A 26,831-nucleotide genomic window follows, 5' to 3' on the forward strand; every position below is an offset into this window, starting at 1 on the left:
TACACAACGACGAACCTGGGTGCCCGAATGGCAAAACGTCATTTTTTCGGATGAATACAGGTTCTGTTTACAGCACCATGATTGTCGCATCCGTGTTTGGCGACATCGCGGTGAACGCTCATTGGAAGCGTGTATTCGTCATCGCCATACTGGCGTATCACCCGGCGTGATGGTATGAGTTGCCATTGTTTACACTTCTCTGTCACCTCTTGTTCTCATTGACGGCACTTTCAACAGTGGACGTTACATTTCAGGTGTGTTACGACCCGTGGCTCCCTGCGAAACCCTACATTTCAGCAGGATAATGCACGACCGCATGTTGCAGGTCCGGTACGGGCCTTTCTGGGTACAGAAAATTTTTGAATGATGCCCTGGCCAGCACATTCTCCAGATCTCTCACCAACTGAAAACAACTGGTCCATGGTGGCCGAGCAACTGGCTCGTCACAATACGCCAGTCACTACTCTTGTTGAACTGTGGTATCGTGTTGAAGCTGCATGCGCAGCTGTACCTGTACACGCCATCCAAGCTCTGTTTGACTCAAAGCCCAGGCGTATCAAGGCCGTTATTACGGCGAGAGGTGGTTGTTCTGGGCACTGATTTCACAGGATCTATGCACCCAAACTGCGTGAAAATGCAATCACATGGCAGTTCTAGTATAATATAGTTGTCCAATGAATACCCGTTTCTCATCTGCATTTCTTCTTGGTGTAGCAATTTCAATGGCCGGTAGGGTAGATGTCGAATGAGTGGTTTCCAGACGTGCGAATCTGTAGTTTAGTATGTCGTTAAAAAACGAGGTGGTATCCATGTCTGACACCCTAACTGTCGGTGAATCCCTTCCTCGTGTCGCCTCTGATTTATATACTGTGCGGTCCAGCATAGACTCGTTGCCAATTTAGGCGCTGTCGGTGCTGATTAAGTGTTGGATGGGCGAGCGCTCGTATCAACACACGCAGCTCTGTCCCTGCCCCCCCCCCCCCTCCCTGTGGCCCACCATCCCACCCTTGTCATCTGCAATTGGTTAGCATTGGGGCCATGGGATTTTGCGATCCTGTAGTCGCCAGGGTACACACACACACACACACACACACACACACACACACACACACAACACAGCGCCGCCAGCCACGTCGGTGCAAAATGAATGGTGCCGTACTAATTGGGGCGACAGTTCGATGCTTATTGATTCCCGGGACCGTTCAGCGGCGGGCGGGCGAGCGCACACCGTGTACCCCCAAGCTAAAAACTAGGGCTGCAGATCCAGGTGTGAGGTAAATTCTGGCGGACAGATCACTCGCTACGCACCTGTTTCTCACCTGTCAGGCCCACATGATGATGTCGGTGCTGCGGTGAGAGTAATATGTCTACCGGTGTAGAGTATTTCCGCAGATCGCGGTACCTCTCCATTTAACTGCACGGTACCATATGACACTTGAAAGTCTCTTCGGGTTTGCTGCCGGATCCTAAAATCAATTTGACTCGATATTTCGGCGATCCAACTGTTCGCCATCTTCAGGAAATGCTGCTTCTGCTGATGAGTCCCGCTGAGAACTGACGCAAGATTGCAATTCGACGTCATATATAGGCCACCGTTCAGTACACGGCGCATGCGCCGCCCATCGCGGTTTCTGGCTTCCAAAACAGGGAGGTGGCGCCGCCCTTAGTGAAGCACTGCTGGCAACGATATATCGCAATTAAGGCCGCACCGAAGAACGTTCAGTTTTGATGCGAGATAATACAGGATTCCACGTTTTGCTAAGAGGAAACCCATTGTCCCTGTTGATTAAATTATCAGCCAACCTAATTTCAATCGCCTCTTTATACACACTATTCCAGAAACCGGAAATGTTGGCAATTACAACAATTTCCTCAAATTTCATTTTGTGTCCCTCATTTAGGCAGTGTTCTGCTACGGCCGATTTTTCCGGCTGTTGTAGCCTCGTGTGACGGCGATGTTCCACACACCTGTCATTCACTGTGCGAATAGAACGGCCAACGTAAGCTTTCCCACATTGACACGGGATTTTGTACACCCCGGGTTTCCTAAGCCCCAATTCATCCTTCACAGAGCCGAACAGAGCCCTAATCTTAGAGGGTGGACGGAACACAATGTTAAAACTCCTTAAAATTCGTCCAATTTTAAACCATAAGCCACCAGCATAAGGAAGAAAGGCCACAGATCTATGTTCCTCTTCGAACACCTCCGGAGACGGTCCTAATTCCATAGCCCGACGAATCTGTTTCTCGGTGTATCCATTTTCCTTAAAAACAGTCATCAAATGCTCAAGTTCTTGGGTTAAGCTGTCTGCGTCGGAAATGCTCTCCGTACCAAAGTTATAAGGACGCCACTACGTTGGTGTGGTGGATGACAACTCTTAGAGTGCAGATACCAATCTGTGTGTGTCGGATTTCGGTGAACACTGTGTCCCAACGTTCCATCTCGTTTCTTATAAACCATTACGTCTAAAAATGGAAGCATCCCATCATTTTCAACCTCCATAGTAAATTTGATACGGGGATGAAGACAGTTGAAGTGGTCCAAAAGTCTGTTAAGAGCATCACGTCCATGCGGCCATACGAAGAAGGTATCGTCCACGTATCTCCAGAAGCACGTTGGTTGCAAAGATGAAGTCCTCAGTGCCATAGCCTCGAAGTCCTCCATAAATAAATTGGCGACTATGGGGGTCTCGACTGTGGTCTATGGGTAGTGTCTTTGATTCATAATCAAACCGTCTTCGGTCCCGGGTTCGATCCCCGCCACTGCCTAAATTTTGATAAATAATCAGCATTGGCGGCCGAAGACTTCCGGCATAAGAAGTCAGCCTCATTCTGCCAACGGCCTTGTCAAAGAGGGCGGAGGAGAGGATAGAGGTTCAGGGCACTCTTTTGTCCTAGGGGTGGGAAATTGCCCCTAAAGGCGGAAGAATCAGCAATGATTAACGACATGAGGATGCAGAAGGCAATGGAAACCACTGCATTAAAGACACCTAACGTGTATCCACAGGACATGTGGCCTGTAATTGAAGAAGCGTCATGATGATCTCTCCATTGGCAAAAGATTCCGGAATAGTCCCCCATTCTGATCTCCGGGAGGGGACTGCCAAGGGGGAGGTTACCATGAGAAAAAGATTGAGTAATCAACGAAAGGATAACGTTCTACGAGTCGGGGCGTGGAATGTCAGAAGCTTGAACGTGGTAGGGAAACTAGAAAATCTGAAAAGGGAAATGCAAAGGCTCAATCTAGATATGGTAGGGGGTCAGTGAAGTGAAGTGGAAGGAAGACAAGGATTTCTGGTCAGATGAGTATCGGGTAATATCAACAGCAGCAGAAAATGGTATAACAGGTGTAGGATTCGTTATGAATAGGAAGGTAGGGCAGAGGATGTGCTACTGTGAACAGTTCAGTGACCGGGTTGTTCTAATCAGAATCGACAGCAGACCAACACCGACAACGATAGTTCACGTATACATGCCGACGTCGCAAGCTGAAGATGAACAGATAGAGAAAGTGTATGAGGATATTGAAAGGGTAATGCAGTATGTAAAGGGGGACGAAAATCTAATAGTCATGGGCGACTGGAATGCAGTAGTAGGGGAAGGAGTAGAAGAAAAGGTTACAGGAGAATATGGGCTTGGGACAAGGAATGAAAGAGGAGAAAGACTAATTGAGTTATGTAACAAGTTTCAGCTAATAATAGCGAATACCCTGTTTAAGAATCACAAGAGGAGGAGGTATACTTGGAAAAGGTCGGGAGATACGGGAAGATTTCAATTAGATTACATCATGGTCAGACACAGATTCCGAAATCAGATACTGGATTGTAAGGCGTACCCAGGAGCAGATATAGACTCAGATCACAATATAGTAGTGATGAAGAGTAGGCTGAAGTTCAAGACATTAGTCAGGAAGAATCAATACGCAAAGAAGTGGGATACGGAAGTACTAAGGAATGACGAGATACGTTTGAAGTTCTCTAACGCTATAGATACAGCAATAAGGAATAGCGCAGTAGACAGTACAGTTGAAGAGGAATGGACATCTCTAAAAAGGGCCATCACAGAAGTTGGGAAGGAAAACATAGGTACAAAGAAGGTAGCTGCGAAGAAACCATGGGTAACAGAAGAAATACTTCAGTTCATTGATGAAAGGAGGAAGTACAAACATGTTCCGGGAAAATCAGGAATACAGAAATACAAGTCGCTGAGGAATGAAATAAATAGGAAGTGCAGGGAAGCTAAGACGAAATGGCTGCAGGAAAAATGTGAAGACATCGAAAAAGATATGATTGTCGGAAGGACAGACTCAGCATACAGGAAAGTCAAAACAACCTTTGGTGGCATTAAAAGCAGCGGTGGTAACATTAAGAGTGTAACGGGAATTTCACTGTTAAATGCAGATAGGTGGAAAAAATACATTGAAAGCCTCTATGAGGGTGAAGATTTGTCTGATGTGATAGAAGAAGAAACAGGAGTCGATTTAGAAGAGATGGGGGATCCAGTATTAGAATAGGAATTTAAAAGAGCTTTTTAAGACTTACGGTCAAATAAGGCAGAAGGGATAGATAACATTCCATCAGAATTTCTAAAATCATTGGGGGAAGTGGCAACAAAACGACTATTCACGTTGGTGTGTAGAATATATGAGTCTGGCGATATACCATCTGACTTTCGGAAAAGCATCATCCACACAATTCCGAAGACGGCAAGAGCTGACAAGTGCGAGAACTATCGCACAATCAGCTCAACAGCTTGTGCATCGAAGCTGCTTACAAGAATAATATACAGAAGAAAGGAAAAGAAAATTGAGAATGCGCTAGGTGACGATCAGTTTGGCTTTAGGAAAAGTAAAGGGACGAGAGAGGCAATTCTGACGTTACGGCTAATAATGGAAGCAAGGCTAAAGAAAAATCAAGACACTTTCATAGGATTTGTCGACCTGGAAAAAGCGTTCGACAATATAAAATGGTGCAAGCTGTTCGGGATTCTGAAACAAGTAGGTGTAAGCTATAGGGAGAGACGGGTCATATACAATATGTACAACAACCAAGAGGGAATAATAAGAGTGGACGATCAAGAACGAAGTGCTCGTATTAAGAAGGGTGTAAGACAAGGCTGTAGCCTTTCGCCCCTGCTCTTCAATCTGTACATCGAGGAAGCAATGATGGAAATAAAAGAAAGGTTCAGGAGTGGAATTAAAATACAGGGTGAAAGAATATCAATGGTACGATTCGCTGATGACATTGCTATCCTGAGTGAAAGTGAAGAAGAATTAAATTATCTGCGGAACGGAATGAACAGTCTAATGAGTACATAGTATGGTTTGAGAGTAAATCGGAGAAAGACGAAGGTAATGAGAAGTAGTAGAAATGAGAACAGCGAGAAACTTAACATCAGGATTGATAGTCACGAAGTCAATGAAGTTAAGGAATTCTGCTACCTAGGCAGTAAAATAACCAATGACGGAGGACATCAAAAGCAGACTCGCTATGGCAAAAAAGGCATTTCTGGCCAAGAGAAGTCTACTAATATCAAATACCGGCCTTAATTTGAGGAAGAAATTTCTGAGGATGTACGTCTGGAGTACAGCATTGTATGGTAGTGAAACATGGACTGTGGGAAAACCGGAACAAAAGAGAATCGAAGCATTTGAGATGTGGTGCTATAGACGAATGTTTAAAATTAGGTGGACTGATAAGGTAAGGAATGAGGAGGTTCTACGCAGAATCGGAGAGGAAAGGAATATGTGGAAAACACTGATAAGGAGAAGGGACAGGATGATAGGACATCTGCTAAGACATGAGGGAATGACTTCCATGGTACTAGAGGGAGCTGTAGAGGGCAAAAACTGTAGAGGAAGACAGAGATTGGAATACGGCAAGCAAATAATTGAGGACGTAGGTTGCAAGTGCTACTCTGAGATGAAGAGGTTAGCACAGGAAAGGAATTCGTGGCGGGCCGCATCAAACCAGTCAGTAGACTGATGACAAAAATAAAAAAATAAAAAAAAAAAAAAAGGGTGACAAAGGGCTACCCATAGCCACTCCGTCATTCTGTTAAAAAATGTTTCCGTTAAATAAAAAATACGTGGAGGTCAGCACATGACGACAAAGCTTCACCAGCTCTTCATCCAATTTTTCACTGATCAAACTATGGAACTCTTCGAGAGAAACTCGTGTAAATAGGGATACCACATCGAAACTCACTAACAGATCTGAAGGACTCAACTCTAATTTGGCCAGATTTATTCACTTTATTAACAGTAAGAGAGCTAATAGGATTAAGGAACGTGCAAGCCAAGCACTTTTAAGAGAACGCATTCGTTTTACCCGTGGACAGCTGGGTATTGTTTCCAAAGATTTATTTTATTTACATTTGAACTTCTCATCGCAGTTTTCAAGGGATGTTTGGCAGTCAGTTGATGATTCCACGTGGGCGCTATCAGATTGGACACATAGGAGCGCCGTTACCAGACAATCCTCGAAATTTGAACGGCTTCTTTCTCGTTCTACAGCATCAGAAGTGGATAAACGTCGGCGTACTGTGATTAATCTCTCTAACAAGGCGTTGGATGGGCCCACAGTGTCGATATTGGAGAAGGGTTTAAATGCGAAGTCACTGTCATTCATTGCCTTTCGTTCCTCCCATGGTGTGGCCAGGGATGGGAACGATTTAGGGTCATAAACGTTAGCTTTAAAACGAGCCCTCGAACGCTTAGAGACTGCTGGTGGCTGGCCGCCAGCGAGAGATGATGTACTACGCTTCACTGCGGGTCATCCGCCCTGATGCCACCTACTCCGACCAAGGGCCCTCCCCACGGGCGCCACCCACCTGGCAGGATGGCCATTGCCGGGAGTCCTGATGCCCCAGGGAGATGGGCATCTACTCCTTGGCATACGTGGGGAGTTAACGGCGCAGGCATCAGTAGAGCGATCCCTGTGTTGTCAGGGGGCTACAACCAACAGGGTACATGGCAGCCCCACCACATCGGACTGGCTGCTGTGCTGGATCTTAGGTGCAAAAATGTCCAAGGTCGTCGTCGCAGTTAAAAGCAACACTGCAGAGTGCAGCGTGGTAGTCGCACCCAGGGACGTATCCTCGCCCAAGAGATGGAAAACGAGCTGGACACCATTGCAACGACGAAAAAGCCGGCTAAAGATCTCAATGCATGACGGATACAGTGCGCCATGTAAGGCGCCCTTCCCCAATTGGCTCGCTCTTCGGAATAATTTAGAAAGATGGAGGCCAAACCCGAGAGGGGACCATCACAGAAGGCCGAAACAATTGAGACTCCTTTTAGTCACCTCTTACGACAGCAGGAATACCGTGGGCCTATTCTAACCCCTGAACCCGCAGGGGGGACGCCGGGAAAGCCTACGTAGTCACCATATGACACTTTTTACTACTCACGTTGTGTATAAGTAAATGATAATTTTGGAGAGCTGACAATAGGTTAGTACCGAAGAACCCGATAAGTCTAGAGGACTGATGACCTCAGATGGCTCTGAGCTCTATGGGACTTAACTTCTGAGGTCGTCAGTCACCTAGAATTTAGAACTACTTAAACCTAACCAACCTAAGGACATCACACAAATCCATGCCTGAGGCAGGATTCGAACCAGCGACCGCAGTAGCAGCGCGGTTCCAGACTGTAACGCCAAGAAACGGCCGGCCACCCTGGCCGGCTGACCTCAAATGTTATGTCCCATAGTGCTTAGAGCCATTTGAACCATGTCTACTAAACAACATGATATCTTGTGTAATTATTAGTACTTACGTTAGTCAAGAAAGAAGTTGTTGTGACTGATATTTCGCATTTTTTCATAGACATAACATTTATTGATGTGAGTTCACCAGGTTGATGACTGAACATACAAACGAAAGGCAACAATAACGAAAAAACATGTCCCCTAATTGAAGCAAACAAAAGTTGACTTCTAATTTTCCAGAAAGGTTCGTGGTAGCACACTCACACTCTAGTTACAATCCAATTCCGAGACGAGGACCTAATCTTTAACGGTCGCAATAGACGAGGTCGGCATCTGGCGTGAACTGGACTTCGTGCCTGGTTCTAGCTCCTAAATATCTGTCTCCAGCCAATCAGGATTTAGCGTAGTGATACTTCCTCCGGGCCGTGGCTCGATCTCCCCCTGCAGGAAGTACTGCTCGGCTTGTCTGTTTGCATTATCTTGTATGTAAACAGCCGGTGTTTACCATGGTGCTTTTGGGTATGCCTTGGGCATAGACAACCTCGACCTCTATGGTTTTATATGGGTTGCTGGCCCTCAGGGGCTACCTTGGCTCCGGCATAACAGAAATGATTCTTTATTTTGCCATGATGAATGTTATGTGGTGCAGGACAACATCGTTCCTGTATACTAATAACACCATGATACCATGTGTATGTGTTTTCCTACTTACGTTAATCTAAAAGGACAAGATTTTACATATTGCCGTGTTGATCTATAACAGTTAATGATTTCTATTTATAGAAGTTCAGCCTATTGCATGGAATGATTTCTCTACGATTTGGATTGTTTCGCTGTTATCTGTCTCATAGCACACTTTGTTTCTTTCTTCTTTTCTTTCTTTTGCTTGTGCTTTTTTCCTGCAAAGACGCAGGGTCGGCATGGTGAATCGGAATTGGCAAGGTTAATGTAAGGTGTGGCCAGATGCCCTTCTCTGCTCCCACCCCATACCCTCCAGGGCGGAATTAGTGTACCTCAACTGTCTGTGTCTAGTGTAATCCATGGAATAGTGTCTGTTCATATGACTGCTGCTGTGGAACTGAGGCAGAAGGTGGGGAACTGACCGGTATTCACCTAGTGGGATGTGGAAAACCGCCTAAAAACCACATCCAGGCTGACCGGCACACTGACCTCTGTCGTTAAGCCGCAAGGTGGATTCGATCCTGTGCCGGCGCGCCTACCCGAGTCCAGGAAGCAGCGCATTAGCGCTCTCGGCTAACCTAGCGGGTATCTGTCTCATATTACACTCTCAGACAAAAAACTACGTACCACGAAGAAATTGTCACAATGGTGAGCAAACCGGTAGATATTATGTACATGTACAGACAAACAAATGATTACAATCTCAGAAAAATTTGGTAATTTATCCAAGAATATGTGCTTTAAAAATTGAGCGAGTCAGTAACGCGTTGGTCTACATCTGACCGTTATGGAGCAGTTATTCGGCTTGGCATTCATTAACAGAGTTGTTGTATGTCCTTGTGACGGAATCGTGCCCAATTTTGTCCAACAGGCGCCCTTCTCCATTGTGCTCCAAACGTTCTCAATTGAGGAAAGATCCGACGACCTTGCTGGCCAAGATCGGTTTCGACGAGGACGAAGGCAAGATGTAGAAACTGTTGCTGTGTACGATCGGGAATTATATTGCTGAAATATAAGCCCAAAGTGGATTGACATCAAGGGCAATAAAACTGGGCGTAGAACATCGTCGATATACAGCTGTGGTGCTAGGGTGCCGCAGATGACAACCAAAGGGGTCCTGCTGTATCTCAGACCATCACTACCGGTGCCGGTTCAAATGGCAGGTCACAGTATCCCACAGCTGTAGGGGGCATCTACAGGTACGTCTTCGACCTGGAATCTCATTGTAGTAGAATTGTCTTCAGCGATGTGCCCCGCTTTTAACTGAGTCACGATGATCAGCGAAGGCACGCCTGGATACGCCACATGGTTGAGCACGGAATGATGTACACCATTCATTAAGTTAATATTTTGGTATATTTGACCGTAAAACGAGTTCACCCGTGGTCTAGGAGTAGCCTCTCTGATTAATAACCTAAACGTTATCAGGCACGGGATCGAATCCTGTCACCGCCTAAATTTTGAATTAAAATCAGCAACATACGCGGTCGAAGTTTTCCAGTATAAGACGTCGCTCTCACGCTGCCAACGACCTTGTCAAAGAGGGCTTAGGAACAGATAGAACTGCAGGGCCCTCTCTTGTCCTTGGGATGGGAAACTATGCCTTACGGTTGGAGAATCAGCGATGATAAGCAGCATAAAGATGCAGATGACAGTGGGAACCACTGCGTTAAAGACACAGGACATACGACCTGTAATTGAAAAAGTGTCATGATGATCTATCTACTGGAAAAAGATTCCGGATCAGTCTCTCATTCGCATCTACGGGAGGGGACTGAACGGGGGAGGTAACAGTGAGAAAAAGATTGAATAACCAACGAAAGAAACATTCTACGTGCTGGACCGTGGAACGTAAGAAGTTTGTACGTGGTACGTGACCTAGAAAGTCTGGAAAGGGATATGCTAAGGCTCAATATATATGTTAGTGGGTATCAGTGTAGTGAAGTGGAAGTAAGACAAGGGTTTCTCGTCCGATGAGTACAGCTTTATGACAACAGCAGCAGGAAATGTTACAATGGGAGTGGGATTCGTTATGAACAGGAAGATGAAGATAGGGGATAGGATACGTTGCTGTTAACAGATTAGTAATAGGGTTGATCTCATCAGACTCGACAGCAAACCAACACCGCCGACAATAGTTTAGGTATAGGTGCCGACATCGGAAGCTGAAGATGAAGAGATAGAATAAGTATATAAGGATACTGAACTGGTAATTCAGTACGTAAAGGGAGAAGAAAATGTGGAAGTGGAATGCAGGTGTAGGGATAGGAGTAGGAGAAATGCTTGCAGGAGAATATCGGCTGAGTTCTGCAATACATTTCTGCTAGTAATAGCGAATACTCTGTTCAAGAAGCGCAAGACGAGAAGGTATGCTTGGAAAAGGCCATTAGATACGGGAAGATTTTAGTTAGATTACATCATGGTCAGACAGAGATTCCGAAAACATACACCGGTTTCTAAGGCGTGCCCAGGAAGAGATACAGACTCAGATCACAACTTAGTAGTGATGAAGAGGAGGCTAAAAATTAAAAATTAAGAGACGAGTTGGGAAGGATCACTACGCAAAGAGGTGGGGTACGGAAGTGCTACAGAGTGAAGAGGTAAACTTGAAGGTATCAAAGGCTAGAGCTACACTATGTGACTAAAAGTATCCAGACACTCCCGAAAAACATACGTTTTTCACATTAGGTATATTGTGCTGCCACCTACTGCCAGGTACTCCGTATCTTCGACCTCAGTAGTCATTAGACATCGTGAGAGAGCAGAATGGGTCGCTCCTCGGAACTCACGGACTTCAAACGCGGTCAGGTGATTGCCTGTCACTTGTGTCATACGTCTGTATGCGAGATTTCCACACCCCTAAACGTCCCTGTCTCTAAAATGGTCGTAGGCTGTGTTCCAAAAAGTAACAGCATAGAGACAGAAGTGGTGACACTTTCTCCAGGACCTAACCATCATTTTGCAGGACAATGCTCAAGCACGTACAGTGAAAACTGTTACTGATTTGTTTGATTGATGGGGCTCCCAAGTGCTATACCATCTATTGCACTCCCCTGACTTGAGCCCTCGTAAGTTCAACTCGATTTCTGAACTGAAGGAAACAGTTCTGGGCATCCGCTTCAGAACTGCTACAAATTCGACGGGCAGTAGACCTCCCCACTCGAACTGTCAACACAACTGGCACTGCTAAGAGTATCCTACGACTTCCACATCGCTGGAAAAGGGCTATACACAATGTTGGTGACTACTTTCATGGTCAGTAAAACTTTGAAACACGTACTAGCTGTAAATAAATAGTTGCCATTATTAAAGTTCCAACCTTCGTAGCTTAAACATGTAAGTTGCTGACAAGAATCGCATACAGCAGAATTGAAAAGAAAATCAAGGATCTGTTAGATTACAATCACCTTCTCTTTAGGAAAGGTAAAAGCACCAGGGAGACAGTTATGAGTTTGCAATGGATAAAGGAAGGAAGACTAAAGAAAAATCAGCACATGTTCATGGGATTTATCGACGTGGAAAAAGCAATGGACAAATTCGATCATGCTAAATCGTGCAAAATGTTCGAAATTCTGAGGAAAATAGGGGCAAGCTGTAGTGAGAGACGGGTAATATCACTTGTACAAGAACCTAGAGGCAGTAACAAGAGTGTAGACCAACAAGAAGTACTCGGATTGAAACAGGTGCAGGACAGGGTTATGGTCAATCGCCCATACTATGCAGTCTATACAGCGAGATAGGTAACACTAGGACTGGTGATGACGAAGTAGGTGAAATTAAGGTTCTACCTAGGCAGCAAAATAGCCAACGGCAAGTGAAGCAGAGAAGCGACATCAAAAGCGGACTAGCACTGGCAAAAAAGGGCATTCCTGACCAATAGAACTTTGCTGGTATCAAACTTAGGCTTTAATTTGGAGAATAAATTTCTGAGAATTTAGGTTTGTAGCACAGGTCTGTTTGGGAGTGAGACTCGGAACCGAAGAAAATCGAAGCATTTGAGATGTGGTGCTATAGAAGAATGCTGAAAATTAGGTGGACTCATAAGAAAAAAGTGACTTGAGTGATCCATTTCGTACGAATATTTTATCAAATACTCCGACAGTGGTGAATTATCTGCCATCTCACTTGTCAACAAATACCCTGTCTTTGAGGGTGTTGTATTTCTCCCCAGCTGAATATTTGGTGTAACAGATACATCGAGTATTATTTGTTTATTATTGTTCGGTATAATAACAAGCAGACGATCACGATGCGCTGAAGTATCCTGCTGCTTCAGTGTTCCCACCTCCAACGTAAGTAAAAACAGCATGGCGCCATCCTGAAGACTTGCACGTCCGTAGCTGTGAAAGTGCCTGCTTGATACACCCGCCGATACCGTGATGTGACTGTTACCACAACTACCCAAGTCTTTGCAGATGCAGAAATTTCTATACTAGTGGCTTATGACGCCATCCACATGCCATCAAACAAGCTCTATGTTTGAAATATGACGTCTCTTATTAATCGCAACGACTTTCATACATTTTAAACAACGTTGGTTGCTTATTATACAGACAATTCTGTGCATCGAGTTTATATCGGTAGCCCCTCACAAACTAGCGGCTCTGATTGTATGCGAATCTTGTTTATTGCACATCACGAAACCGGTCTGGAAAGTGGTGAAATGGTTAGAACTTGAAATTTCCTGACAGATTAAAACTATGTGCTAGACCGAGACTCGAACTCGGGACCTTTGCCTTTCGCGGGCAAGTGCTCTACCAACTGAGCTACCCGAGCACGACTCACGACCCGTCCTCACAGCTTTACTTCTGCCAGTACTTCGTCTCCTACCTTCCAAACTTTAGAGAAGCTCCCCTGCGAAAGCTTGCCCGCAAAAGGCAACGGTCCCGAGTTCGAGTCTCGGTCCAGCACACAGTTTTAATCTGCCAGGAAGTTTCATATCAGCGCACACTCCGCTGTAGAGTGAAAATTTCATTCTAGAAACATCCCTCAGGCTGTTGCTAAGCCATGTATCCGCAATATCCTTTCTTTCAGGAGTGCTAGTTCTGCCAGGTTAGCAGGAGAACTTCCGTAACGTCTGGAAGGTAGGAGACGAGGTACTGGCAGAAGTAAAGCTGTGAGGAAGGGGCGTGAGTCGTGCTTGGGTAGCTCAGTTGGTAGAACACTTGCCCGCGAAAGGCAAAGGTCCCGAGTTCGAGTCTTGGTCCAGCACACAGTTTTAATTTGCCAGGAAGTTTCATATCAGCGCACACTCCGCTGTAAAGTGAAAATTTCATTCTGGTTAGAACTTGTTGTTATTGTCATGGTCTTCAGTCAGATGCTGCCATCCATGACACTCTGTCCTGTGCAAATCTCGTCAAATACTGTGTCCTACATACATTTGAACCTCTTTACTGGATTCTTCTGTACGTCTTTCTCTACGGTACTTACGGCAACACTTTCATCCAGTTTGAAAATGACGATTCTATGATGCCTCGGAGTGTGTCCTATCAACCATCGCCTTCATTTCGTTTAGCTGCGCCACATATATATTTTCTCCTGAATACTCTTCAGTAACCCTTCATTAGCTACGCGATGCAGCCGTCAATCATCATCAGCTGTCATCTGTATCACCATATTTGTCAAAAGCTTCTATTCTCTATTTGTCTGAACTGCTTATCACTCACATTCCATTTCCGTATACGGCTATTCTCCAGAAAAATACCTTCAGAAAAATCGCCTCGACACTTAAATTTACATGCGATGTTAACAAATCTATCTCCCTCAGTAAAACTTTGCTTACCATTGCCAGTCTACATTTTACACTTTTCGTACTCCAGTTATCGTCGGTTATTTTACTTCCCAGATAGCAAAACTCATTTACTGTTCTAATTGCTCGAACTGTGGTATATTTTTGTCAGTATTGCCTGATTTAATTCGACTACACTGAATTACTCTTGTTTGATTTTGTTGAAGTTCAGCTTATATTTTCCTTTCAAGTTTTCGTGCGTCAAACTAACGAGTTGTAGCGAAATCGAGACAAATTTTAAATCGCACCACACAGCAACATATACACATAATCGAAATCAACTTGCATCAAAAACAAATCTTGAAAACGACTTGTTTTCTTGATATCTCTATACGTACTTGCTGCCGGCGGCTGTGACCGAGCGTTTCAAGGCGCTTTAGGCCGGAACCGCGTGACTGCTACGGTCGCAGATTCGAATCCTACATCGGGCATGCATGTGTGTGATGTCCGTAGGTTAGTTCGGTTTAAGTAGTTCTACGTTCTAGGGGACTGATGACCTCAGATGTTAAGTCCCATAGTGCTCAGAGCCATTTGAGCCATTTTAAACATACTTGCTTTAGACTTCGGTCTTAATTGCAGTTGACAAAACACACACACACACACACACACACACACACACACACACACACACACACAGTATGTTACACTATACCTCCTATTATCCTTAACATACATTTGTTTACATACATTCAGTAATGTTTATCTGCCTGAAGATAATTACACCAAAGTTGAAACACCAGCTGATCAAATTACAACTGCAGTAATACTAATAATCGACTAAGTATTACGAACAAACGTTTAGAAGCTTACACTGTTGGTAACATACGTAACTTTACCATACCAGCAAGTCTGTACTGAGCAACTAATAATTACTCATTAAATCATTCTGCCTTCAAACAATTGGTAGTTCGATGAGACAGAGGTGTAGCTCTTTGCTAAGTTAACGTATCATGCAAAAATTCGTCACCTAGTGGTTTCATAGTCATACAAAGAAATATACAAACAAAAATATTCCTTTCGTTTTCTTAAAATATCACTACCTACTTGAAAGAAATCTATTTTGTTTCGCTGTATTATTTCACATACCTCGTTTCAGTACTTATATTTGTAACATGAATTCAAATGACATTGGACAGTTAGGCTCTAAAAAAATAAAAAATAAAGAGTATTGCAGTAGTTGGGGTAACGAGTTCCCTGACTTCACTAACTGACAATTCAAGGAGTAAACAATTTTTTAACGCAGGTTCAAAGCTAACTGTCAATTTTCCAGAAGTTCTGCTCACAAATGTCAATGAAATTGTAAATGTGATAAACGTATTCAAGCTCTGCAGTATCGATAGAATGATATTATTTGTAGATCCGTTCCTGAGACCGCAGATGTTGGTCAGAGAAGTTACTTCACTTAAAGAGAGTAGCAAGCAGTGTGTATTGCACAGTGTGGCAATGTACTTGGTTCGAAAAGGATGCAAGCTAACTCGCTGTGCAGTACTTACGAAAAATTTTGCAATCACATGTTGTTGATGAAAAATACTTATTAAAAGAGGTTTTAGTAATGGAGGAATTATGTAAGCCAATGTGTAAGGTAATCCAGTTTTTTTACATTTGTAATCGTGTAGTTTCGTATTGCTAGAACATTGCTTATGATTGAAGTTTGGTGTCAAAGTTTTGTAATGCTACATAAGCTTTTGTCTTACGTTTGAAACTAGTGTCAAGGAAAGTAATTATACACAGGAAAGATATTGAGAAATATTTTGCCAATTGGTATCATTGTGAGAATTTTATGAAAGGGTGTATCGTTACTGTTTAATAAAGCATAGTTTATCTTGGTGTCTTTGTTCTCGTTTATCGGTCGTCAAGTTTACACAGTCTATTTTTTCATTCTTTTCCTTTACAAATGTGTTTGCGTACTCGCATTACATATCGAGAGTTTTGGGCTGCAATTGTATTTTGAGCAAGTTGGTAAGATACCGTATTGCACTGCACATTGCAAGTACGGCAAATGAAATTTGGTTTCGGAGAGTCAGAACAATATTCCTAACAATATCAGTTTACAGAACAAATGAGCTTTCCGTGCGCACAGGGAAGCCATTGAATTTAATTGCCACTAAAGTTAATGCACATTGTAAGGCACAGTGATTGGCAGAATGCATTTGTGAAAACATGGTACCAGTTTAGAGGCTTAATAAGAGTAGAAGATCACAGTAAAGTGCAATCTTGTGAATTTTGAGGTAGTTTAATCATGCAGTTAAATGCTTTAATTTTTATCTTAATTTTCTCTGTGATTACAATAACAAAAATAATGGTTCAAATGGCTCTGAGCACTATGGGACTTAACATCTATGGTCATCAGTCCCCTAGAACTTAGAATTACTTAAACCTAACTAACCTAAGGACAGCACACAACACCCAGCCATCACGAGGCAGAGAAAATCCCTGACCCCGTCGGGAATCGAACCCGGGAACCCGGGCGTGGGAAGCGAGAACGCTACCGCACGACCACGAGATGCGGGCTACAATAACAATTCAGATACTGATTGCTTTCAAAACTAAAGATAGAGATTGAAAAGAATCAGAACCGAAATTTTAATTTTAATAATTTTATTTTGCAGTCAGATATGATGCGTAAATTCTATGGCAGATGGATTGATTTCTAGCAGGCGAATTTTTTAAAGTGCTGGCTGGTCTGGATTTTGCATAGTATAGCGTGAGCTTCACAAATATCCTGTCAAAATTTAATTTTAACACAGTTCTGTTGCCCTAGACCGAGATTTACATACGAGGCTTGAAACTTAAATAGTGTCAACTGCTTATTCACAACCGATACAAAAGAGTTACATGTTTGCACCTGTTACTGTCCTTCAAAGTAGCCACCAGCGTTGTGTAGAACCCGTTGCCAGCGATCTGGAAGGGCGTAGTATACCGTTAGCAGAGCCTAATTCGATGATTGTGCGAACGGCTGGGTCTGCTGCCTGTTGAATCTCTGGAACAGTTCTGAAGCGAATGCCACGAAGTGGTACCTTCATCTTCGGAATCAAATCAAAGTCACATGGACTTAAGTCCGGGGAGTATGGTGGATGGTACAGTATTTCCCAGTCTCACAGTCCCATGGACCGAACAGAGCATCCACAGCTTGCGCTGTATGCGCCCGCGCATTGTCGTGTAAAATGATGGGTGGGTGTCGCAGAAAGTGTCGCCGCTTCTTTCGCAAAACGGATCGCAGGTGATGCTCCAAAAACGAACAGTAATACTGTGCACTGACGGTCTGCCGTCGAGGAACGTAATGCGTTAGGATAGCACCATCTCAGTCGTACACGAGAATCACCATAACTAGAGACCGCTCCATTCGCACCATCAACGGAACAGGCTCTGCTAACGTTATACTACGCGTTTCACATCACTGGCAACGGGTTCTACACAACGCTGCTGACTACTTTGAAGAACTATAACAGGTGCAAATAAGTAAGTCTTTTGTATCGGTTGTGAATAAATAGCTGCCACTATTTAAATTCCTCGTATTTCTATATCAGGTAAGTTTTACCAGTTTCTCAGATACCAACCAGACACTTACAAAGAAGAGTTTAGAAGAAGCAGTTTGAATATTATGCTTTCAAAGTGTTAAAAATAATACGTATAGAATTAAGTGAAAAATCTAATATCCTGCTGTTGCTGTATTTATTCAAATCAATTATAGACGTATAGTGGGACTTGGCCTGAATAAATTCAGCTCCAGCGGACTACCGCACTTTTCATTCAGTTTCATATTTAATAATCATAACAGCTGTATAAAAAGGTTGTTTACTACATGAATAGCCCAAGAATCATGTGTAACTGTTATAGGTGGCGTTGCCGCGGTTTTAAAATTATCTGCTTCCCGACAGACAGTCAACTGACTCTTCGTTTCGATATCTCTTATACCACTAAAAGTAACATCAGGGATAGAAGCTCTTTGCCCCCAGAATCCGTGATCCCCTACTGGGACCTCTCGCGCGCCCAGTGCGCCCACCAGAACAGTAGCATCCCCCGATATTGTCTCCGTTCTTCCGGAACGGGCTGTAATATCACAAGCTGCACACCGCGCGCGGAGAGGGCGAAGGAAACGTACGGCGTATCCATCACGCTAGACTCCAACTCAAAGGTCCCCTGTGTCTCCGTGCACCGTCGCAGGTGCCTTCTGCGCGAGATCGATGTCTGCGTTATTGCTGCCCCCTGTCACTGGCTTCACGGCAGACGGCTTCGTAAGTACCAGCGGAGTGATATTGCTCCAGTGGTTGGAGTGTTGGACGTCCGAGCGCAGCAGCGACGAGTGAGGCGTTCTCGCAACAGAGGGCAGACGAGGGAAGAACTTGCTTCCCACGTCCCGTCATACTCATTAATTCTTTAAATTATAGTCACAGAGCTTCCAGACGTGTCTTTGGGTACAATTGTAAGTAGGCTGTTTAGGTTTTTATGTTGGTAACGCCACGTAGCGCTCTGTATGAAAATCACTGACTTTGCTGTGTGCAGTCTGTGGCTGGTTGGCATTGTTGGAATGTTCGCTATTCTAGTGTTGTGCATTGAAATGTGAACAGCGCGTAGTGTTGTGCAGTTGGAGGTGAGCCGTCAGCAGTGGTGGATGTGGGGAGAGAGATGGAAGAGTTCTGAGAGGCGGACGATCTGGACGTGTGTCCGCCAGAAAAAGGGAAATTTGTAAATATGGATGTCATGAATTGATATATATATATATATATATATATATATATATATATATATATATATATATATATATATATGATGACTTTTGAACACTATTAAGGTAAATACATTGTTTTTTAATTTGCTAACTATGCCTCTCAGCAGTTAGTCCCTTCAGTAGTTAGAATCTTTTATTTAGCTGGCAGTATTGGCGCTCGCTGTAGTTCGAGTAACGATAATTTTTGTGAGGTAAGTGATTCATGAAAGGTATAGGTTATTGAAACTTCCTGGCAGATTAAAACTGGGCTCCGGACCGAGACTTGAACTCGGGAACTGGCAGAAGTAAAGCTGTGAGGACGGGACGTGAGTCGTACTTGTGTAGCTCAGATGGTAGAGCACTTGCCCGCGAAAGGCAAAGGTCCCGAGCTCGAGTCTCGGCCTGGCACACAGTTTTAATCTACCGGGAAGTTTCATATCAGCGCACAACCCGCAGCAGAGTGAAAATATCATTCTGTATAGGTTATTGTTAGTCAGGGCCATTCTTTTGTACGGATTGTGGAAAGTCAGATTGCGTTGCGCTAAAAATAATGTGTGTCAGTTTAGTGATGATCAGAATAAGTAAATAGAAAACAATTTGAGTACGTTTAGTTTTGCTCAGGTGTTTGAAAATCAAAAAACGTAGAAGTTTCCAGCACAGTCATTCATAATTTTTCAAAGGGGACGTTACACAATGTCGGATGTGAAACAGAGATTCGAAGCTGTGGTTCGATTGGAAAGGGACTTAAATCCTAATCCTGATTTTCAAAATCGAAAAACCCTTCGAAAGTGCAGTCATCACCGTCTCACATTCCTCATCTGCACTTTCTCCGAAGACGCATCAACCATAGATCATCTAATTGAGAGGGGGGGAACCTTCACATGTCGTGAAAACCTACTTGTCCCACACTCAAGTCGATCATTACGGGAAGTACCTCATCAACACTGATCATTTTGCTCCAGATCGTAAAAAAAACCACCTATACCAATATTGTCCTAACTTTCAGTCCCCATCTCATACCTGCAAGCAATTCCAATTCATGTACTCCCGTATGAACCGTGGCTGGTGGTTTATCTTTCCTGCCACGGTCAGGGCGGTAAGTAGCGCCCTCTAGGGCCTACGCGAGGAGTCACGAGGCGAGGTCCTGTGGGGGAGGGGGGGGGGGGGTGCTCCGGGACGTGGTGGAAGACGGTTGTCGGGTTGACGCAGCGAGTGTGGGACCGGACCTATCGCACGGAGATATACAAGTTGGCTCTGAACGGAAGGAGCCGTAGCAAGCAGCGGGAAGCGGGCGTCCTGTAATTTGTGTGAAGGAGTAACGATTTTTGCATTGGATGTCCCAGTGGCTCCCGTGAGCTGCGGTGGCTGCTTTCGGAGAAGAGAATTTGTAAGAGCTTCTGTCTACGCTCTTTTCCGTACGATGTTGCTGCCTGCTGTTATAAACGGGTGAAAATCAGGCGCTTTATTGACTATACGGAAACTGGTGATGTAAAGTTACATTAGTGATTGAGTCTCACTTGTACTGTGACAATTTAGAGGCGAAAAGTGTGGTTTCATTAGGTCTGGTTCTTTGCTGTGCAAATAAGGGAGTCAGTTGTTTGGGGTATCTGAGGGAGCACCATTATGTTGGTCTAAGTGATAAGTTGTCCACGTTTTGTCTATGGCTTTGCGACTCGAAATCGTGGGGGAGTACACGTGTGAGTAATTTGCTATTGTATTGATGGTTATGTTGTAACGACTGTTCTCTGGTGTGTTAAATCACGCGCTGATTTGTAGCCAATCTAAGCAGAGGTTACCATTGCTACTTGCTTATGTGCTACTGTCCTTATGATTGGCGTTGTTTGTCGTTTGATTGTGGGTGTGCTCACGTTTAAAAAAAAAAAAGAAAATTACGGCTGCTATTCATAAGGGTTCTCTAGTAAGGACATTGCTTAAGCTTTTATCATATGCTGGTCTGTTTGCCTATCACAATGGCTTTCTATGCAGTAACTGAAGGAATGTGTATGGTGGTTCAAGATTGTAGGCTGACTAGTATTTCAACTGGTGTTGACATTACGAGCGAGATCAGCATCCCGCAAACTCGCACGCTGGGTGTGGTTAAATGTTCCGCTATTGGGGAGCCGGCTCTCTGTTCTTGGATTTTGTAAGGATACGTGATGAGTGCATCGCTGTAGTTTTTCGAGTGCTAAATAGCGGGGTGTCGGTGCCGTCCTAGGGCTAGACTTGCGATGTATGTTATGTTGAAAGAGAATTAACTGCACCAAACGTAAGAGAGCTTTTAGTTTGTTTTAGGTCTGTACATGGAATGATGTTGATATTTTGTAGGTTGCGGCAATAACTTCCCGTGTGGGGAGATCCTCTGAGGAACTTGTATTGTACGGTTGCAGTGCAGTCAATCAGAAACGTGCTGCTTAAAATTTGGGACTGCAGCTCTCTGATGTTATATATATTACTGTTTAATCTTAAATGTCTTGGATGTAATACGGTTGTTGAGGATTATGTAATTAATTTTGATCGCTGGTTCCTAAGAGGAAGTATTTCGTTTTAACATATGTGCTCGGTCAGAGCCTATTTAGATATGATTTTAACTCATCATTCAAATTTTCTAGTCTTGCTTTTTTAAAAGGCTTTCAGTTAAATGATTGCTATTTGCCTGTTTAAATGTTTGAATGACTTAAAGGAAAAGAATATTACTTTTTAATTTGTACTGATTGTTCCTTTTGGGTAATACCTGACTTATGTGTTCAATAAATGAGTGTCTAGTCAATGGTGATGCACTGTTCTATTGCTAGCCTACCCCTTCCACTCCACAGCCTATTGAGCTGCTTTGTGTCGAAATTGTGTTCAGAACAGCCCTCTGACTTGACACCCCATCGTATATGCAAATCTGTCACCATCCGCACTATCGACATAGCATGAAACCCAAACAGCTCCTTACGTCATCGACCACACCGCTGAAGACATGATCAGCTGCATTATCAGTATCCTCCAAAACATTCACCCATTCCAGTGCCATTACATCATTCATCAAGTAACCCCAGCTGTTCATTCCACGTTATGTTTTAATAGCACTGCCACCGTTTCCCAACATCACTCTCCGTTATTAGTTTCCTGACCACACAACCACATCTCATATCTTCCCACTCTGTGCTCCCCGCCCAACTCGATTGCACTACATCCCAGCCCAAAGCATTGGTAGATCCGTCGCACCACAACAGCCCTCTCAATATACTACGATTAACGGCATTTCCTCCCTATAACTGCAGTTCCTCATTCTTCGTGGACCCTCCACCACGATCTCCTCGAATCTATCCATTTCATGGGATAGTCGTCGTCAGAAAGTCATGAGCACTAAGCAATCCACTGAACAAAGTCAACACCACTGTATCATCAGTGAAATCTTGTACCTATACTAGTTGTGGCGACATTTTCCTGTACTTTATCCCTGCAACCTTCATAACTTAGGTAGTAGTCCAATAAAAACTGTCAAAAGGCTTCTATAAATTTAGAAATGTAGTAAATGTAGTTATGATTCTCTTCCATCTATCTTCTAAGATAGGTCGGAGGATCACTAATCCCTGTTGCACCTTAATTTTTCTTGGTCGACGTCGGCTTCTAGTAGTGTTTCCATTCTTCTGTTAACGAATCATGTGTATATTTTGCAAGCATCACTCACCCTTCTGATGGCTCAGTAACACCTGTCAATAGCGACCATCATTTTACAGTGAGAATTTTTTAACTGCTATTGAAGTTTAATAGTAGCTGCCATGTCTCATATACCTTGCCTATCAGTAGGGTTAGCAAAGGTACTCAATAATTGTTGAGGAATGTCACATGTTCTACATACTTCTGTTTGTCCTAGATTTTTCTCCCAGTATCATACTAGCCTCTCATCCTAATCATCTTCTCTTTCTAAAATATTGTCCTTAAGTTTATTTTCCTCATAAGGAGCCATAAGTGGCTCATTCTGGAGACTGAAGAAATGCTGAAAATAGAGAATGATCCATAGGAGTAGCGGATCAGTGGAAGAACGAGCCGAAAACGCATAAGCATTCCTGGACTTGCTAACAGATTTTCCTCCAGAGAATCACTGATGTCAGCATCCAGCACTTAGGCAGTGACATTAATCCCAAAATTCCCTCCTTCTCCCCCATCCCCTGCGGCCAATGGCCTTACACGTTTTTGCAAAAATTCGGAGGGGCCCCAGAGCCCCCAATGGAGTGCAACCAAGCCTCCCAACATTCAAACAATATTAATATCGATAATTCAGTTGCCATGTGCTATTATTTGTTTGCTAGCTGACCTTTGCAGATGAAGGGGGCACGACAGCTTTCGAGCAATATGTTCCCTATTCTAGTTCAGTGCTCGGGTATTTGGTATGACAACTTAAGTTTAATTTGCCCAAAAGCATCTGAACAATCTGACAGTGCCACACTATCATATGGCAATGAATGAGTGGCATCATGTTAGTGTCACGCATGCACCATGTTGGCAGCATGATTGCATCATACATGCATCATGTCAGCATTATGATGGCATGACACTTGGATCACATCAGCATTGCGAAAGCATCACACTTGTGTCATGTCGATTTCATGTGTGTGTCAATGTGATAATGACAATAGTGAATTTAATGCTCAATTTACCTGTGTTATTTATCAGTCATGAGCTACTGCTCTCTATTCGAGTCCTCTGGTCAAAAGTGAGGGGATGAGGTTCTGCAGTGAGGTAAAATACTTCGACAATATAAAGTAATGAATTCGTAGCATTGTCTACAAAACGTTAGCTGAGTGGCACTAGATCTGGTAATTGGTAAAAAACTGGTAGGATACCAGTACACCAAAACGCAGATGTATCAGCCAAAAGATCTGAGTACTTTATATAGATGTATGTGCATTTACCTACTGTTTAAATACAGATAAAGATGCATGTGGTTAAATGTAGGTCATCGCCCAAAACAGCACTCGAGCATGAACCAATAACAATGTTGCAATGTAGTCCGTAGCCAGAACGTATCTTAATTGACAGTTATCAATCAAGGGGTGTTTCTCCACTGCTTTTTGGCAGTTTGGTCAGCAATATAGGTCTGTGCTCTGTGGTGAAAGGATTAGGGTGTGGGAGTGTTAAACATGTGTTGAGCTGCCCTCTGTGTCTATCTACCTTAAATATACGACGGAACTTGCATTTCTGCCGCTCTCAGTCTGTCCCTATATACAGGAATTTCTACCGAGTCTACGAGTGCTATAAATACTTTATTACACTTTTCAAGGTGGTGAAATACGAAATTATGTGGTTGGGGGAGGCAGAACCTCTAGAATGCTGGACGCCATACATGGTATGTCGTGTATGTTTTGGGAAATTGGAAAACTGGTAAGAGGAATCATCAATTCGCACGGCTTCTAGGGAGCAGCGAAATCATTTACATGATTATTTCTGTATGGTCAAGTTATAGATCATAAAACAAAAAGTAAGAGGGATATAAAATATTCTATCACTCCTTTAGCCTTAGGACCTGTTACACATAGTGAAACTTTTAAAGAAAGACAGTTTATATGAAAGTGCAGTGGAAGAAAACGGCTTGCATTTCGTTTAAAAAAGTATTGACTAACCTTTTGAACAACAACAAGCATTCAACCTATAAAACCATGATTAAAACAAACTTCCAATCTATAAAACCATGATTACAAGAAAATGGTTCAAATGGCTCTGAGCACTATGGGACTTAACATCTGAGGTCATCAGTCCCCTAGAACTTAGAACTACTTAAACGTAACAAACCTACGGACATCTCACACATCCATTCCCGAGGCAGGATTCGAACCTGCGACCGTAGGAGCAGCGTGGTTCCGGACTTAAGGGCCTAGAACCGCTCGGCCACCAGAGCCCGCCACCATGATTACAAGTATGTTGCTGAGTTTAGTGAACTTAGCGTATAACAAAATGGTGAAATTTCGTTTCCTACATTCGTATTTTGATTTTTTACCGCCAAATTTTAGCGATAGTAGTTATGAAGAACGAGAAGTACATCCTGGAGGTAGAAGAAAATGGTTCAAATGGCTCTGAGCACTATGCCACTTAACATGTGACGTCATCAGTCCCCTAGAACTTAGAGCTACTTAAAGCTAACTAACCTCAGGACATCACAGACATCCATGCCCGAAGCAGGTTTCGAGACTGCGACCGTAGCGTTCGCGTGGTTCCAGACTGAAGCGCCTACAACCGCTAGCTGGTGGAAGACAGATACAAGGAAAGTGGAATGCAGACATGATTTTCGACTACCGTTTTAAGCTAAAGAGACATGGTATTGGTGAAGGGAGACAGTCAACAAAGAGGAGTTTGGCCCATGTCAGAAAAAAAACTTCATGCCGTGAAGGCAGCGAAATTATATTAATTTCTCGTATATGTGTTGTGCTTTTGTAATAAATATTAGCATTTTTAAGTGAATATATATCACTGTCTACTCTAATGCACTGTGTACTTATTCTATACAAGGGAACGAAATAAATAATCTATTTTTAACGTAGTTAAAAAGAGTTCTCCGTTAGAAAGGAAATGTTACTCCAGTTAAGTCTTCAAATGTGATTTATGCAAAAGTCTCGCGCGATGGAGAAAAGTTGAGATCAAATTTGAAATCATAATAAAAAAATACTTTAAACATCTTCCCAAAAGTTTTAAAATGCAGCATAGTGTTATTACCACTACGCAACCCTCCTGTTATTTTATACGTTAACTGTCGTTCCCTATCGCTTACTTAAATTTTCCTCTTTATTTCGAACATATCATATCATTTTACATAGTGGAACGCTTGCTATAGGTCGAAAAACCTAATTTTTCTTAAAAAAAAAAAAGTTCAAATGTGTGTGAAATCTAATGGGACTTAACTGCTAAGGTCATCAGTCCCTAAGCTTACACACTACTTAACTTAAATTATCCTAAGGACAAACACACACAGCCATGCCCGAGGGAGGACTCGAACCTCCGCCGGGACCAGCTACACAGTCCATGACTGTAGCACCATAGACCGCTCGGCTAATGGCGCGCGGCAATTTTTCTTCATTCATGTTTCTATTACCAAGCTCAACCTCAGAATTTGGTTCAAAAATGGTTCAAATGGCTCTGAGCACTATGGGACTCAACTGCTGAGGTCATCAGTCCCCCAGAACGTAGAACTACTTAAACCTAACTATCCTAAGGACATCACACACATCCATGCCCGAGGCAGGATTCGAACCTGCGACCGTAGCAGTCGCACGGTTCCGGACTGCGCGCCTAGAACCGCGAGACCACCGCGGCCGGCTCAGAATGTGGTGTCTGTTCCGTTCCTAAAGCCAAGATGGTTGTCATCTAACAGATCCTCAATTTTCTTTTCCATTCCTCTGTACATTATTCTCGTCAACAACTTGTATACATGATCTGTTAAGATGATTTGGCGGTACTTCTCATACTTATCTTTCCTTGCTATCTTCGGAATAGTATGGACGTCATTTTTCGCAAAGTCTGATGATACTTGTACAGTCTCATTGATACCACACACCTACAGTCCTTTGGTTACCACTTCCTCTACTGAGTCTAGAAATTTCGGTGGAATATCACTTGTCCCTACTGCCTTATTTGAACTTAAGTATTCCAGACCTCTTTCTAATACTGACAATACTGCATCATATACACCCTGCATATCTGCTCCAATTTTATCTCCTATAACGTCATCAGGCAATTCTTCACCCTTGTAGACGCTTTGAAGTTAGTCTCAGTCTATATAATATAGGGGGAGATCAAAAGCTTTCCGTTTGAAGGTGTTGGTGTAGCCTGTACGCAACGTAGCGCTGCCCCGATGCGTGACAAGCACGGGCATGTAGGCAAGGTATTAGTGTCATTTGTGTCCTGCCGACGTGCGTGTGTTAAATGCCGGAACGGGAACTACAAGCAAATGCGTCTAAACAGAACT

Source organism: Schistocerca serialis, chromosome 10 (assembly GCF_023864345.2).
Source record: "Schistocerca serialis cubense isolate TAMUIC-IGC-003099 chromosome 10, iqSchSeri2.2, whole genome shotgun sequence".
Lineage (NCBI taxonomy): Eukaryota > Metazoa > Arthropoda > Insecta > Orthoptera > Acrididae > Schistocerca > Schistocerca serialis.